Source organism: Oryctolagus cuniculus, chromosome 6, assembly GCF_051225735.1.
Source record: "Oryctolagus cuniculus isolate XC-2025 breed Fujian yellow rabbit chromosome 6, ASM5122573v1, whole genome shotgun sequence".
Taxonomy (NCBI): Eukaryota; Metazoa; Chordata; class Mammalia; order Lagomorpha; family Leporidae; genus Oryctolagus; species Oryctolagus cuniculus.
This window is the reverse complement of record NC_142872.1, coordinates 163,762,951-163,779,002: the sequence shown is the minus strand read 5'-3', so window position 1 is coordinate 163,779,002 and position 16,052 is coordinate 163,762,951. Positions and strand designations below refer to the sequence as shown.

At 40.4% G+C, this 16,052-nt stretch overlaps 1 pseudogene; it reads left to right on the top strand.

Annotated features, from left to right (window-relative positions):
• The window catches only part of LOC100359027 (transcription factor E2F4-like), a 198,429-nt pseudogene that overhangs the window by 81,620 nt on the left and 100,757 nt on the right, over positions 1 to 16,052 (top strand).

The window sequence follows — 16,052 nt, the reverse complement described above, 5'->3', positions numbered from 1 at the left end:
ATTTCTCATTGACACAGAAGCTCCTGAAAAAGTGTTTCTGAGTGGCTACCCACAGCTTCTCAGCTTCAGAGCTTTGTGCCTCCACTCACCCAAAGCCTGCCTTGTATCTATTCATCTCTCTGCAGTACACATCAACAAGTACTAATTAGGCACTCGTGGGCTGATTTAGCTTAGTGGTGTATCCTCTCTTTAGAGTTCGTTGTATTTACCTTCCAACTTAAAATGTTAGGGTCCGAAAAAGCCCACCGCCCGAGGAACGACTCCAAGAGACTTTTTCTCTCATGCAACCAGCAAAGGGTTAAATTTATTGATCCAATATGTTGGGGCCCTCTGACAAGGACAGAGGAGCAGTGAGGAACTACAGCATAGGGTTTATAAAGGCAAAAACCGCAAAATCGGGAGGAGGGAGAGAATACACGGTTGCTAAGCGGTTGCTAAAATCTTACAATCAGCAATTATGATCTTAAGACATAGACAAATCACATCTTCATTATTAGCCCAGGTAACCCAGGTGCAACCTTTTTACTTTCAAGCTTGAGTGATCATGCTAGGGGGTTTTTGTGCATTGCCAAGGGTTATGTAGTGCACTGCTATTGTCCGACTATTTGAGATCATAGTTTCAAACCAGAGTCTCACGGTGTGGGGGGGTGCTTTCCCAGAATGGAGTCTCAAGTGCTCCAAAATGGAGTCCCTACTGTCAAGGGGCTACTTCAAAAACACTACCACATTCAACTCCTATAATTCAATTTCCAGTTTCCCATATTCTCAGAACTTCACAGATTTCTCTTAATACATATGCACTTCCTGGTTTCCTTTTCCACACTACTCCAAGACTACAAACCTACATACACATGACTCTATTAGAAGGTATATGTTGGCATACTGCTTTCTCTTGTTTCATTAATTCATTTAATCAACATTTACTAGATGGTATCTAACTACTGGAGATAATACTGGTAAATAAGACCCACAGAGGATCATGGTATAACCATGCTAACTTTAGTTCCTTGGGGTACAAAAGGAACCAAAGAAGGACCACATAGCTAGGGGTCTGACTGAGCAAAATTTTAGCAGAGAAGTAGAAAACAATGACTTTTGGATGAGAGAAGACAAAGATGCTGTTGCAGCCAGCTGTACAGCTCCACCAGTTGCCATCTGTGAGCCACCATATTGCAAAGTCAGGTAGAAAGGAAGTGCTGCATGATCTACCATATGCAGTTTTTGCTGAGAAAGAATTCTGCAGTCGCCCACTGACTTTTATTTCATTTTTAAAAGACCTATTTTATTTATTTGAAAGACAGAGTTACAGAGAGAGTTAGAGACAGAGAGAGTGATAAAGGTCTCCATCCACTGATTCACTCCCCAAATGGCCGCAAAGGCCAGAGCTGAGCCAATCTGAAGCCAGGAGCCAGGAGCTTCTTCTGGGTCTCCCATGGCCCACTGGCTTGCTTCAGCCTGAGGAGCTGACTGTGGTCTGAACAACTGCCATGGTTAGAAAAGGGAAGCTGCATTGCTCCTCTCCCTTCCTGCACCACGGCAGAGCTCTGGACTCTGCAGCAAAAGTTCACAGCAGGCCTCTGCTCCCCTCTTACCAGCATCAGAGTCAGAGCTAGATCAGAGCAACTTGTGAGGCAAAGCACAGGTTTCCTGCATCTGCAACTGTGTGAGTTGCAGACTCACCAAAAAAAAAAAAATCTCCAAGGCATATTGCAGTCAAATTTGTAAAAGTTAAGGGCAAGGAGAGAATCCTAAAGACAGTGAAAGAAAAGCATCAAATCACATGTAATGGAAAACCAATTAGATTAATATCAGACTTCTCAGCAGTAACCCCACAGACCAGAAAAGAGTGGGATGATATACTCAAGGTCCTAAAAAATAAAAAAAATGAAGTATACTGTAACTAGTGAAGCTATCCTTTAAAAGTGAAGAGGAAGTAAGGTATTCTCCAGTTAAGCAAAAACAGAGAATTCATCACCTCTAGAACAACCTTAGAAGAAATCCTGAAGAGGATCCTCCATTGGAACTAAATATCATGAAAACACATGACACCACAAAATTCTTTAACAGAACAAGTGTAATCAGCATCTACACAGCAAACTGGCAATGCTAAATGGTATATATCAGTACCAACCTTCATGTGCAATGGTTCAGTTCTCTAGCCAAAAGCCTTAAGTTGGCTGAATGGATTAATAACAGAGACCTCACTATATGAGCCTATCGCTATATGAAACCTACAAGAAATTCACTTTATTTTTTTTAAGATTTATTTATTTGAAAGTCAGAGTTACACACAGAGAGAAGGCAGAGAGAGAGAGAGAGAGAGAGAGAGAGAGAGAGGTCTTTTATCCACTGGTTCACTTCCCAATTGGCTGCAATGGCTGGAGCTGTGCTGAGCCGAAGCCAGGAGCCAAGAGCTTCTTTCAGGTCTCCCATGCAGATTTAGGGGCCCAAGGACTTAGGCCATCTTCTACTGCTTTCCCAGGCCACAGCAGAGAGCTGGATCAGAAGTGGATCAGAAGGGTCTCAAACTGGTGCCCATATGAGATGCCAGCACTGCAGGCGGTGGCCTTGCCTGGTATGCCATAGTACCGGCTCCCAAATTCAATTTAAAAACGAATATATGTACATAATGAAAAAAAAAAAAAGCCAGGAAAATGGAAACCAGAAATGAGTAGGAGTAGCTATCCTGATATCAGATAAAACAGACTTTAAATAAAAAAAAGAGAAACAAGACATTACATTTTGATAAAAGTTTTGATTTAGTAAAAAGACATGGCAATTCTAAATATATCACAAGACCATCCATATATACACAGCAAATGCTATTAGAGGGAGAGATAAACTCCAGTACAATAATAGTGGGGGACTTCAGCACCCCACTCTCAGCAGTGGACAGAAAATCCTGACAGAAAAATCAAGAAAGATACATAGGAGTTGAACCATACTATCAAGCAAATGGAGCTAATAGACGTGTACAGAACAGTTCACTCAGTAGCTACAGAAAACCCATTCTTGTCACCAGCAAACAATTTCTAGATTAGACCATTTATTAGGCCACAATCAAGTCTCAGTAAATTTAAATGGATCGAAATCATACCACATATCTTTTCAGACCATGGAAGAGGACAACTACAAATCAGTAAGAGGAAGAACACCAGAATACTCCTAAGGACTTGGAAATTAAACAGTATGCTACTGAGATCAATGGGTCATTGAAGAAATTCAAACAGAAATAAAAAGCTTTCTTGTAATAAGTGAAAATGAAAACACAACATATCAGAACCTTTTTGGGGGGCTTACATGGTGTAGTGGGTAAAGCTGCAGCCTGTAGTGCTGGCTACCCATATGGACGCCAGATCAAATCCTGGCTGCTTCACTTATGATCCAGCTCTCTGTTGTGGCTTGGGAAAGCAGTAGTAGATGGCCCAAGTCCTTAGGCCTCTGCACCTGCATGGGAGACTTGGCTGAAGCTCCTGGCTCCTGGCTTATGATCGGCTCAGTTCTGGCCTTTGTGGCCATTTGGGGAGTGAACCAGTGGATGGAAGACTTCTCTGTCTCAGTCTCTGCCTCTACCTCTCTGTAACTCTGCCTTTCATATAAATAAATAAATCTTAAAAAAAATCTTTTGGATACAACAAAAGTAGTATTAAAAGGGAAGTTTATAGTATTGAGTGTTTACATTAAAACAGGGAAATATCTAAATTAAAGGTTCCAATAATGCATCTCAAAGACTTAGAAAAACAAGAATAAACCAAACCCCAAATCAGCAGGAGGCAAGTAATAATAAGGATCAGAGCAGAAAGAAGTGAAATTTAAACTAAAAAAAGCTACATAGGATCAACAAAACAAGAAGTTGATTCTTTGAGAAGGTAAACAAAATAGCTAAAGCTCTAGCCAGACCAACAAAGAAAAAAGGAGAAAAAACCTCAAATAAAATTACACGTGAAAAGGAGACATTACAACTGACATCACTGTCATACAAAGGATTATAAAAAACAACTAGGAAGAACTATATGCTAATAAACTGGAAAACCTTAAAGAAATGGATAAATCCCTAGATACATATAATCTACCAAGATTAAATCAGAAGGTATAGGGGTTGGCGCTGTGGTGCAGTAGGTTAATCCTCAGCCTGTGGCACCGGCATCCCATATGTGCACTGGTTCCAGTCCTGGCTGCTCTTCCAATCCAGCTTTCTGTTATGGACTGGGAAAGCAGTAGAGGATGGCCAAAGTCCTTGGGCCCCTGCACCCACATGGGAGACCAGGAAGAGGCACCTGGCTCCTGGCTTCGGATCAGTGCAGCTACGGCCATTGCAGTCACCTAGGGAGTGAATCAATGGACAGAAGACCTTTCTGTTTCTCCCTCTCACTGTCTGTAACTCTACCTCTCAAATAAATAAAATCTTTAAAAAAATCGGAAGGTATAGACGACCTATTTTTTTAAAGATTTTATTTATTTGAGAGGTAGAGTTACACACAGAGATATGTTTATAAACACTAACAGCTTTTTGGTGGACTATTTAGGTTTTTCCATGTACAACATCATTTTGTCTGAAAGCATTGACAATCAAATTTCCTCTAATCCAATTTTGATTCCTCCCTGATTGCTGCTGCTAATACTTCCAATAGTATATTGAATAAGAGTAGTGAAAGTGGACTTTCTTGTCTTGTTCCAGATCAGAGGGGAAATGCTTTCAGCTCTTCCCCATTCAGTCTGATATCGGTTGCTTTTCTGTCAGAGATAGCCTTTATAATTCAGAAGAATGTTCCTTCTATACCCAAATTGTGGAGGATTTTTATCATGAAGAGGTGTTGAGTCTTATCAAATGCTTTCCCTGCACCTATTATGATGGTGATCATATAGTTTTTGTTATTCATCCTGCTAATGTGATTTATGATGTTTATGGATTGTGAATGTTAACCCACCCTTACATTCCTAAAATAAATTCCACTTGTCATGATGTACACCCTTTTTGATGTTCTTTCGGACTCAATTTGCTAGGATTATGTTAAGAATCTTTGCATCTATGTTGATTAAGAATATAGGTATGTAGTTATCTTTTGTGCTGTGTCTTATTTTAGTTTTGCTGTCCAAGTGATGATGGCTTCATAAAAAGAGTTGGGCAGAGTTCCATCTTGTTCAGTATTTTGGAATAGTTAGAAAAGTATTGAATGTTTTTTAAATGTTTTGTAGAATTCAGTAGTAAAGCCTTGATGCCATGGGCTTTTCCGTGATGAAAGACTTTTGGTTATTGCTTCAATATCGTTGCTTATTTTGGTTCTATTTAGATTTTCTAGGGGGCGGCACAGTGGCATAATAGACTGGGCACTCACCTTCAGTAGTGGCGTCCAATATGGGTGCTGCTTCATGACCTGGCTGCTCCTCTTCCAATTCAGTTATATGCTATGGCCCAAGAAAGTAGTAGAAGATGGCCCAAGTCCTTGAACTCCTGCACCCATGTGGGAGAATGAGAAGAAGCTCCTGGCTCCTGGCTTTGGATTGGCCCAGTGCCAGCCCTTGTGGCCATCTGGGGAGTGAACCAGCAGTTGGAAGACCTTTCTCTCTGTCTATCCCTCTCTCTGTCTGTAACTCTACCTATAAAATAAATAAATAAAACCTTAAAAAAAGATTTGATAAACCAATTCAGTAAAGTTGCAGGTTATACAATAAACATTAAAAGGTTTTTATACACTAATGATAAACACACACACTCACAAACTTACACACACACAAATATTTAGGAATAGATTTAAACAAAGAAGGGAAAGATCTGTACAATGAAAGTTATCAAACATGGATGAAAGACATAATCAAGAATACAAAAAATTGAAAGATATTCCTTGCACATGCATATAAAAATTCAATTTTATTAAAATATCTACACTACCTAAAGCAATCTACAAGTTCATTGTGATTCCTATCAAAATACCAATGAGGTTCTTTAAAGTATTAGAAAAAACAATCCTCAAATTTATAACATCACAACAGATCCAAAATAGTCAGGGGTGTCTTGAAAAAGAAAAACTGAGCTGGCGACATCATGATACCTGACTTCAAATAGCAGACTAAAAGCTGTAATAATGGGACTGACGCTGTGGTGCAGCAGTTCAAGCTTACTTTTGCAGTACCGGCATCCCATATAGGCGCTGGTTTATCTCTCAGCTGTTCCACTTCTGATCTAGCTCCCTGCTAATGTGCCTGGAAAAGCAGTGGAGGATGGCTCAAGTGCTTGGGCCCCTTCACCCTGGTGGGAGACCTGGAAGTAACTACTAGCTGTGGACTAGCTCAGCCCCAGCCATTGCAATCATTTAGGGAATGAACCAGCGGATGGAAGATATCTCTCTCCCTCTTCCCCTCTGTCTCTTTCTGTAATTCTGACTCATAAATAAAATAATAAATCTTTCTTTAAAGCTATAGTAATTAAAGCAGCATGGTACTGGCATAAAAACTGCTGTGTAGATCACTGGAACAGAACTTAGATCCCAGAAATTCATCCACGTACATACAGCCAACTGATTTTTGACAAAAGTGCTCAGACCGTACACTAGAGTAAGGATAATATCTTCAATAAATGGTGCTGACAATAGCGGGTGTTTATATGCAGAAGAATGAAATTATATCCTTACCTCTCACCACATACAAAAATAAATTCAAGATGGATTGAAGACCTAAATTTACGACATGAGACCATGGAGTTGTTGGAAAAGAACTTAGCGGAAACATTCTGAGAAATTGGTGTAGAAAATTACTTACTCGATGAGACCTCCAAAGCACAGGCAACAAAAGCAAAACTAAACAAATGGGACTATAGCAAACTCAGAAACTTCTGCACAACAAAGGAAATGATCCATAGAGTGAAGAGACATCCAACAGAATGGGCAAAATATTCGCAAGCTACCAATACTACAAAGGGATAGTGTCCAGAATATATGAACAACTTAAAAATTCAACAACAGGCCGGTGCTGCGGCTCACTAGGCTTATCCTCCGCCTAGCGGCGCCGGCACACCAGGTTCTAGTCCCGGTCAGGGCGCCGGATTCTGTCCCGGTTGCCCCTCTTCCAGGCCAGCTCTCTGCTGTGGCCAGGGAATGCAGTGGAGGATGGCCCAAGTGCTTGGGCCTTGCACCCCATGGGAGACCAGGAAAAGCACCTGGCTCCTGCCATCAGATCAGCGCGGTGCGCCGGCCGCAGCGCGCCAGCCACGGCGGCCATTGGAGGGTGAACCAATGGCAAAGGAAGACCTTTCTCTCTGTCTCTCTCTCTCACTGTCCACTCTGCCTGTCCAAAAAAAAAAAAATTCAACAACAAAGAAACAATCAATCCAGTTAAGAAATGGGAAAGCACCTCAATAGACAGTTATCAAAAGAAGAAATACAAATGGAGAACAAATACATGAAAAATTGTTCAACACCACTAGCTGTCAGGGAATTGCCAGTCAAATCCATGATGAAATATCACTTCATTGCTGCCATAATGGCTAAAGTCCAAAAGGCATAGTAACAAATATTGGTGAGGATGTGGACAAAGGTGGACACTTACACACTGTTGGGTGGAATGTAAATTAGTGCATCCACTGTAGAAAACAATATGGAGAATACATAAAAATCAGATAAGACTTGCCATATGACCCAGCAATTCCACTACTGGGTATATATCCAAAAGACATGAACACATGTGTCAAAGAGATACCTGCACCACCATGTTTATAGCAGTAATATTCACAATAACCAAAATTTGGAATCAACCAAAGTGTCCATCATCAGAAGAATGGATAAAGACAATATTATATATGTGTGTATTATATGTACATATATAATTAATACAGAGTGGAATATTATTCAGGTATAAAATAGAATGAATTTTATGTCTTGCCTCAAAGTGATGTAACTGAAGTACATCATGTTGGGTGAAATAACTGTATAGAGAAAGACAAATACCACATGTTCTTCCTTATATATGAAAGCTAAAGTTTAAAAGAAAAAGCAAAATATGTTAAAAATTTTTAAAAAGCAAGAACACAAAATAAAGAAATGCCTGCATTTATCCACTGCTGCAAATATAGTTTTCTAAAATTTTGTTTTATACCTTTCTCAAATCATTTTAAGAATGTTTTACAACTATACTTTTAATGATCTGTGATTTCTTTTAAAATTTATTGTAAAAACTTCTCAAAAAAAGAACTGTAGGTTCTGTACCCAAAGAACTTCAATTGAAGTTGGCCATTGAGAATATATTTATTGAAGTTACTAATCTAGTGATAGGTACCAGGAGTTATAACTACAAGGTACTTGTGGAGTGTTAAGCATAACTCAAACACTCTGGGAAAGGTGTGTAACTTGAGATCTTAAGGATATCTTTTTTTAAAAAGATTTATTTATTTATTTGAAAGGGAGAGTTACAGAGAGACAGACGCAGAGGCAGAGAGAGAGAAGTCTTTCATCTGCTGATTCACTTCCCAAATGACTGCAATGGCCAGAGCTGGGCCAATCTGAAGCCAGGAGCCAGGAGCTTCCTCCAATACAGGTGCAGGGGCCCAAGCATTTGGGCTATCTTGTACTGCTTTCCCAAGCCATAGCAGAGAGCTTGATTGGAAGTGGAACAGCCAGGTCTCCAACCAGCATCCATGGGGGATGTTGGCACTGCAGGCAGCGGCTTTACCCACTACACCGCAGTGCTGGCCCCAACAAAAAGATATCACTGAATTGTTTCCTGAGGGACTCTGTCCAAAGCCCGTGAGTAGTCAAGGACCCAAAAAGAGAAGAATCCAAGAGAAACTGAAAACAGAAGGCTCTCTGTTATCACTTGGAAATATGGAGAGTTAAAGCCAGCAGGAGATCCCAGAAAACACTGGGTATTTCACATTTGTTTCTAAAAGGTTCGGGAATCCATGGACAGTTCTTTGGCCATGGTGAAATTGGTGACTGCAGTTCAGGAAATGTATCTGTGTTGAAAGAGAGGGAGTATTGGTAAAAACAAAGGAAACATTGAGGGAGAGGAGTTCATACATCAGGTGAGATTCTGCCAAAACAATTGTCCTGGACATACGTCAAATTATACTTGAAAGATATTTAAGGTGAACAAGACTTTGTGATTGACTTGACAGGGAGGTTAATGGAGCAGGTGTGATAAAGAAAGGATGATGACCTCTTGGTTTCTGGCATGGGAAACGTGCCAGGAGGAGCATGGTATGAAGTTTAAGAGAAGGAGGATGGGTGTGGTGGAGCACGTTTAGTTTCAGTCTTGAGGTTTTGCTGAAGCATCTATATGGTAAGTGCAGTTATATGGAAGAAAGTGCACTGAGCACAGAGGAAACACCCCAGCAGATTCCCAGGGGTTTTCTGCTTTCCACAGAGTGGCTTGTCGTCAAGCTGCATTATAAGGCTTAGAAATTGTTCTTGTACAACCCGGTGTTTGATGTGGCAGAAACCCACAGGAATTGAATCTATTCAATAGCAAGAGAAAGTGTGCCTCTTGAATAAGAAAATGACTTCAAAGAAAAGTCTGTTTTGTGGAAGCAATTTGAGTTTATCAGTGGTATGTAGTTTCTCTCTCTCTCGCTCGCTCTCTCTATATATGTAATTGAATAAATAAAATAAATTATTAAGTAAATAATATATTAATTTATGTTAAACACATAAATGTATATCCTATTATGAATTTTGTATACTATTGATTTTAATATTGTGACTTAAATTGTTTTAAGAGCACATTTAGCATGTATTTAAATTTTTAAGTCTCTTGCCTCATTGTACCTTCATCAATACTTTATGTACACGATATTTTGTTTTAAGCTTTTTATGCTCCTAAGTTCATAAATTCTTTATGCAGAAACTATGATAATATTTTTAAAAGACTTATTTATTGACCTGAAATGAGAGTGACAAAGAGAGAGATTTTCCCTCTGCTGATTCACTACCCAAACGGCTGTAATAGTTCAGGCTGGACTGGGCTGAAGCCAAGAGCCAGGAACTCCACCTGGGTCTCTCACATGAGTGGTAGGAACTCAAGTACTTGATCCATCATCTGCTGCTTCCCAAGTGCGTTATCAGGAATCTGGATCAGAAGTGGAATACCTGGAACTCAAAATGGCATCCCGGGCAATGACCTAACTCATTATACCACAATGCCAGCCACAGAGGCAATGATCTTTTAAGGCCCTTCTTTCAAGGCTAAAGTAAGCTGCCCTCAGAGAAATGACTTCCCTCTCCTTTTCCTAGACTCTCTTCTATTCTTTCCCTACAAGGGCTTATCATTTGCTTCTTGGGTTCCTATCAGTCAGTGTTGCCTGCTGTGTTGCCCAGAAAACCACACTTTACTTTCAGAAGCAGTGTACAATTACTCCAGCTAAATATCCGCACTGTATTTATGGGAATTGTGGTCACGATGTCCTAGAGAACTCACGAAGCTCTATCAGCCATCTGTATGAGCTTCGACAAAAACTGGGCTTGGGGCACCCTTCCCTCCCCCTCATCCCTGCAGTTTCTTGGCTCTGAGGATGCCATTCAAGTCTAGATCACCTCCAGGTTAAAGTTTCCTGATTCAAATGCTCATTCTCTGGGTGTGTCTGGGAAATATGCAGATATTAATAATCTTCTGACTGCTTTTCTTGTTCATCTGTCTTGTAATAAGACTCCTTCCATCTGGGAACCTAGGATGGTTTGTTCCTTGCCTATACTTCCTTTAGAGAAGAAGGGAGGGAAGGGGCGGGTGGGAGAACTCTGCAGATTTCTTTTCATCTTCTACAAGAGATTTTGTCTCCTCTAAGCAATCTCATGTTGAGGAGCAAAGGAAAAAGGAGGATCCAAAAGCAGAGCGTATCATCGACGGTTAAGGGCTTCCTTCTGCTTCTGAGGTTTCACAGCCAAGGACAGCTCTAAACGGTGGGCAGCACTCTCCAGCAATTACTGGTTCCTGAGCAGAAGACTGTTTTAATGGTGGTATTTAGTGAGAAACAAGCAAATCCTTATAAGGAAGGCCTGGTTAATTCCATATGGCTTCAGTGATTAGACTATAATTTACATAAGAAAATTATTAAATAAAAAACTTTTATGAAAGTACAAAATTGGTTCTTTGGTGTTCTTGCCATTCTTAGTCAATTTCCATTTTTTTTCTTTTTTGAAAATATTTCATAACTGCAAGTGCATATTTGAATATCACATGCAAAAAAAAAAAAAAAAACTTTGAAAAAGAAGCACAAAAATGCCTTGATAGGAATTCAATAAGGTTAACATTTCCCTGTGAAAAGTATTAGATAGGAATTGCAAAATCAAATTAGACTAGAGAGAAAGAAAGGTGTACTTTGTACTCAGGTGTCCTTGAGTACAGGAAAATGGTGCATTAATTCATAGAGGTGAAGGTTCATGTATGTGAGAGGGGACTGCAAACACACAGGGAATGTAGGCAAAAATAAGATAGCATCACAAAGAAGAAATGTCTCTTTCAGAATTCACTGTTGAGGCATGCCATGGTGTTAAGGAAGTAGGCTTGCTGCTGGAATTGCTAATAATACAATAATAACATAGCATGACTAATGGGCTCAGGGCGTATTCATATTTCATAAAATTCAGCAAGTGTTTGACCAGAATCTCCTGGGTGCTAGACTTTGATGACACACAGTGACCAAACTTTTGCTTGCAACCTCATAGAACTTATGGTCTTAATAGAGATGTGAACAATCAGATACTGTGAAGTATATTTCAAGAAGCAAAAAGAAAATTAGGTTTGGGGTAATGCGCTGTTAGGAAATGCAACCACCTATCAGATTTATCATCCTTACCCTGAACAAAGACCAGAGGACACTAACTGGTGTCTTGATGGATGAATAGGAGTTTGGGTTGGGGGAGAAGAGGAATGAGGTAATGCAGGGGAAACAAAATATGTCCGGTAACTTATAAACAGAGGAATCAGGGGCCCGGCTCGGTGGCTCACTTGGTTAATCCTCCGCCTGCTATGCTGGCATTCCATATGGGCGCCGGGTTCTAGTCCTGGTTGCTCCTCTTCCAGTCTAGCTCTCTGCTGTGGCCCGGGAGGGCAGTGGAGGATGGCCCAGGTGCTTGGGAGCCTGCACCCACATGGGAGACCAGGAGGAAGCACCTGGCTCCTGGCTTCAGATCCATGCAGTTCCAGCCATAGCGGCCATTTGGGAGTGAACCAATGGAAAGAAGACCTTTCTCTCTGTCTCTCTCTCTCACTGTCTGTAACTCTACCTGTCAAATAAATAAATAAATAATCTTAAAAAAAAAAAAAAGAAGTAGAGGAATCAGAGGTCAGAGCTTGGAAGGTCATACCGATGTAGTAATGTTTGAGTTTAAAGGCAGGGAGACATCGTAACTAAGCTAATAATGCACTCAGACTCATATGTTTAGAAGATGATCCTGTTCCCAGAGCAAGGGACTTCTCCATGATGGTGGAGTCTGAATTTAGGCAGAGGAACAGCATTCACAAGCCACAGTCCTGACTTGACAGAGGAAGTGTTACAAATGAACATGAAAGGAGTGAGTGGTTTGATGGGATTTTCTCAGGTGGGGTCAGGACTGTGAGGACTTGTCAGACTTTTAATGTATATTAATTTTGATGGTTAACAGCAAATATACATTGTACTTTTTTTGTAAATAGTCATTTAGAGAAAGTGGCAGTTACCAATGTATAGTCAGGTAAACTCTTCACAGTTTTTATGGTACATGTGTTTTTCAAATCCTCTGCTTGTTAATTAATTAAACTTGTTTCTCAACACCATAGAGACAGATATCATCTTAGGCCTTTTATACACCAATAATTTAATGAACCATGAAGTGGGAGCTCCAGCCTACATTTCCACACAAGGAAAGAGAAGTCTCAATTGTCCAGGCCGCCTACTCTGTGCCAGAAAATTTTTCTTGTGGAAATATTACAGTTCCATATTAGGGTCCATGTTGTAGAATGAAGGAGACCAGGGTGCAGAAGGTTTGAGCAAACTATTTAGTGTCTTACATGTCGTGAGCTGGAAAGCATAATTATACAACCAAGTCACTTGAGTATAAATTCCCATTATTTCTATTTAAGTCTAGCCTTATTTCCACATATTGTTTCTTGCTATACTCAGAAAGGATTCTGCTATGTTTAAGGAAAGAACATAGGTAAAAATGATAACCGCTAATACTTTAAAGCATTTACTATGCCCAGGCATGGTTCTAAGAATACGTGCATCATATATTACATAACATATATTGCATATATTAAGCATGTATATAGTATATATAAATATATAATAACCATATATTTATACTCTTTCACATACTCTTGTAATCTCATATAATTTATATTTATTATGTATTTATATCAGATATATAAATATTTAATGTCTAATACATATTTAAACTCTTTTAACATATTCATTTAATCTTTATAATGATCCAAAATGATTGACACATTCTCACAAGCATTTGAAGATGAGCAAGCTCAATTGGAGGAAAGGTAATTGATTTTCACAAAGCTGCACACCTGGAAAGAGAAAAGCAGGCGTGGGACCCAGCTTGAGTCTACTCTGGGCTGGTCTGCCACGCTGCCTTTTTGTGCACAAGAGCTGTATCAGGGTTAGGGAGTCTTTCGTCACAGAGATTTTAAGATGGTTTGCTCTGAACAGTGGAATGCATCATAGGTGAGAGAAGCCACCAGTGAGCTCGACCTCTCCCCACTATGTAAAACACAGCACGAAGAGATTCAACTCTGCTCAGAGTAGCTCTCTCACGAAATAGGGCAACTTCCAGCTAAATCCTCTCACTCATCCCACTACTTCAGTTCAATTTCAGAAAAGTGTGGATTCAGTCCATAGCCTTTGCATTTATTTGTTTTGCTCTTACCTTTACCTGATCTGGGGTAATATTCTGACTTTGTCAGATGTTAGACATGCAAATTTGAGCAGTCATGTCTTCCCTCAGATTCTCATATCCTGCATGAGTAAATTGGGGATTATTTTGATCTCTTATGGAGTAAGAGGTTTACGTGACTGAGTATCCATTAAGCATTTAGAAGGGTAGCTGATACTTAATAGATCCTATAAATTTTATTATTATTTCATCTGAGACTGTATGCACAAGTATCTTCCCTGGACTTCTCCTCTCATAAGAGGCTGTTTCTTTCACTCCCTAAATCATCGGAGATGAGTTTGCCATGAGCAAGGCCATGTGACTTGCCCAAAAGATTACTAAAGGTTCAAGCCAGGAGGTTGGTGTACGTTCTTAAGGAAGTTCCTTGCGTCCTTCTACATGCGAGTGGTCATTCTCAAGTCTCTTTGCAACAGTATTTAGAAAAACTAATCTATCACAAGTCGCATGGCTGATTTATGTTCTATTAAATACCACCTTCTGCATATTCAATAGCCAAGTTAATCCACATAGGTTATGAATTTTCACATTGAAGTTTCTCCCCAGAGCCACATTAGGATCTATTTCAGTTTCTTCTTGTAACCACAATGAGAAGCCTCTGAAGCTTGTCCAAGGCAGTCAAAACTGGGAGACCTCATAGGGTCTTTGCAAGAGAAGTGGGTAGTTATCTGCAGGGCATGACCTAGGCTGGCAGCTAGGAGATCTGGCCCTGTTGTATGTCAGCTGCACAGTATTGGGCAGGTCACTCCATCCTGAGCATTCGTTTTATCACCTATGAAAGAGGGTTTCCTTTTATAGAGACCTGGTATGCTATGAGAGTTGTTCAAAGAATATAGGCTGAACCTCATCAAAGTCCTTTATGGTAAACACAAATGTGTATCCTTACTTTCAACTTTCAGAAAATTCTTATGGCTTTTGAGAAACAATTAAAACCAAATCAATCCAAACCAAACTATGATGTCTGCTTCTAAGATGCTCACAATAGATGAGAATTCTTCACACTTCATCTCAAATGTCATCATCTTTTTTTTTTTTTTTGACAGACAGAGTGGACAGTGAGAGAGAGAGAGACAGAGAGAAAGGTCTTCCTTTTCTGCTGGTTCATTCACCCATGGTTGCTGCGGCTGGTGCACTGTGGCCAGCGCACTGCGCTGATCTGAAGCCAGGAGCCAGGTGCTTCTCCTGGTCTCCCATGGGGTGCAGGGCCCAAGCACTTGGGCCATCCTCCACTGCACTCCCTGGCCACAGCAGAGAGCCGGACTGGAAGAGGAGCAACAGGGACAGAATCCAACGCCCTGACCAGGACTAGAACCAGGTGTGCAGGCACTGCAGGCAGAGGATTAGCCTAGTGAGCCTCAGTGCCGGCCAAATGTCATCATCTTTTGCATTTTGCTTCATGATCATTTCAAGCAAAGTTTTTTTTCTATCCTAAGTGCCTATTGTGAAAGCATTATATCCTAAATACCTAAATGTGAAAGCACATTCTGCTATTTTTCAGTGTGTTCATTTAAGAATTCAACTTCTTTTGGCTTATTTTTTGATACAGGGAAAGGGACTAACTGGGTGCCCTTAAGTGATTTTCCCTGTACACTAAGATGGAGAAGCTTCTGTTGACACTATGGGTCAACATAGCAGAGACAGAGAGACGCAGGGTGATTCTCTACTCATGAAAGATGAAGGAGTCAGGATGATGGGTTTTCAAGGACCAGTGTTGCTGGGACGCTAAGTGGCAAATCCTTGGGTTTGGGCAAGTTATAGGCGTGGTGTACACACTGAAAAAGATCCAGGAGAGTGGATTGGGGAGTGGATGAGAAAAAGCTACAGTGCAGTGAGTGGACTGGGCTGAGAAGCTGCAGTGCAGTGAGTGCATGATGTGGTCCCTACTGTCCATGGATTATTCTGGAACATAATGAGGACACTGGCTCCCTGTGCAAGTTTGTTGGCGATGTGACCTGAGACAGAATATGAAATACAAAGGGTACAATGCCAAGGGAAGAAAAAGACAGAAAATGCAGCAATGCGACTAGCTATGACTATCCCTTGGGAATAACTGAGACTATTGGGAATTTTGTCATTTGAAAGGAAACACAGCCAACAACTTTTCAACAGAATGCATTTCAAGTTGCTCCAGAGTCTTGGAAGTCAACCTTTCCACAGTGGTCAAAGAATGGCTCTGGGTATCCTAAC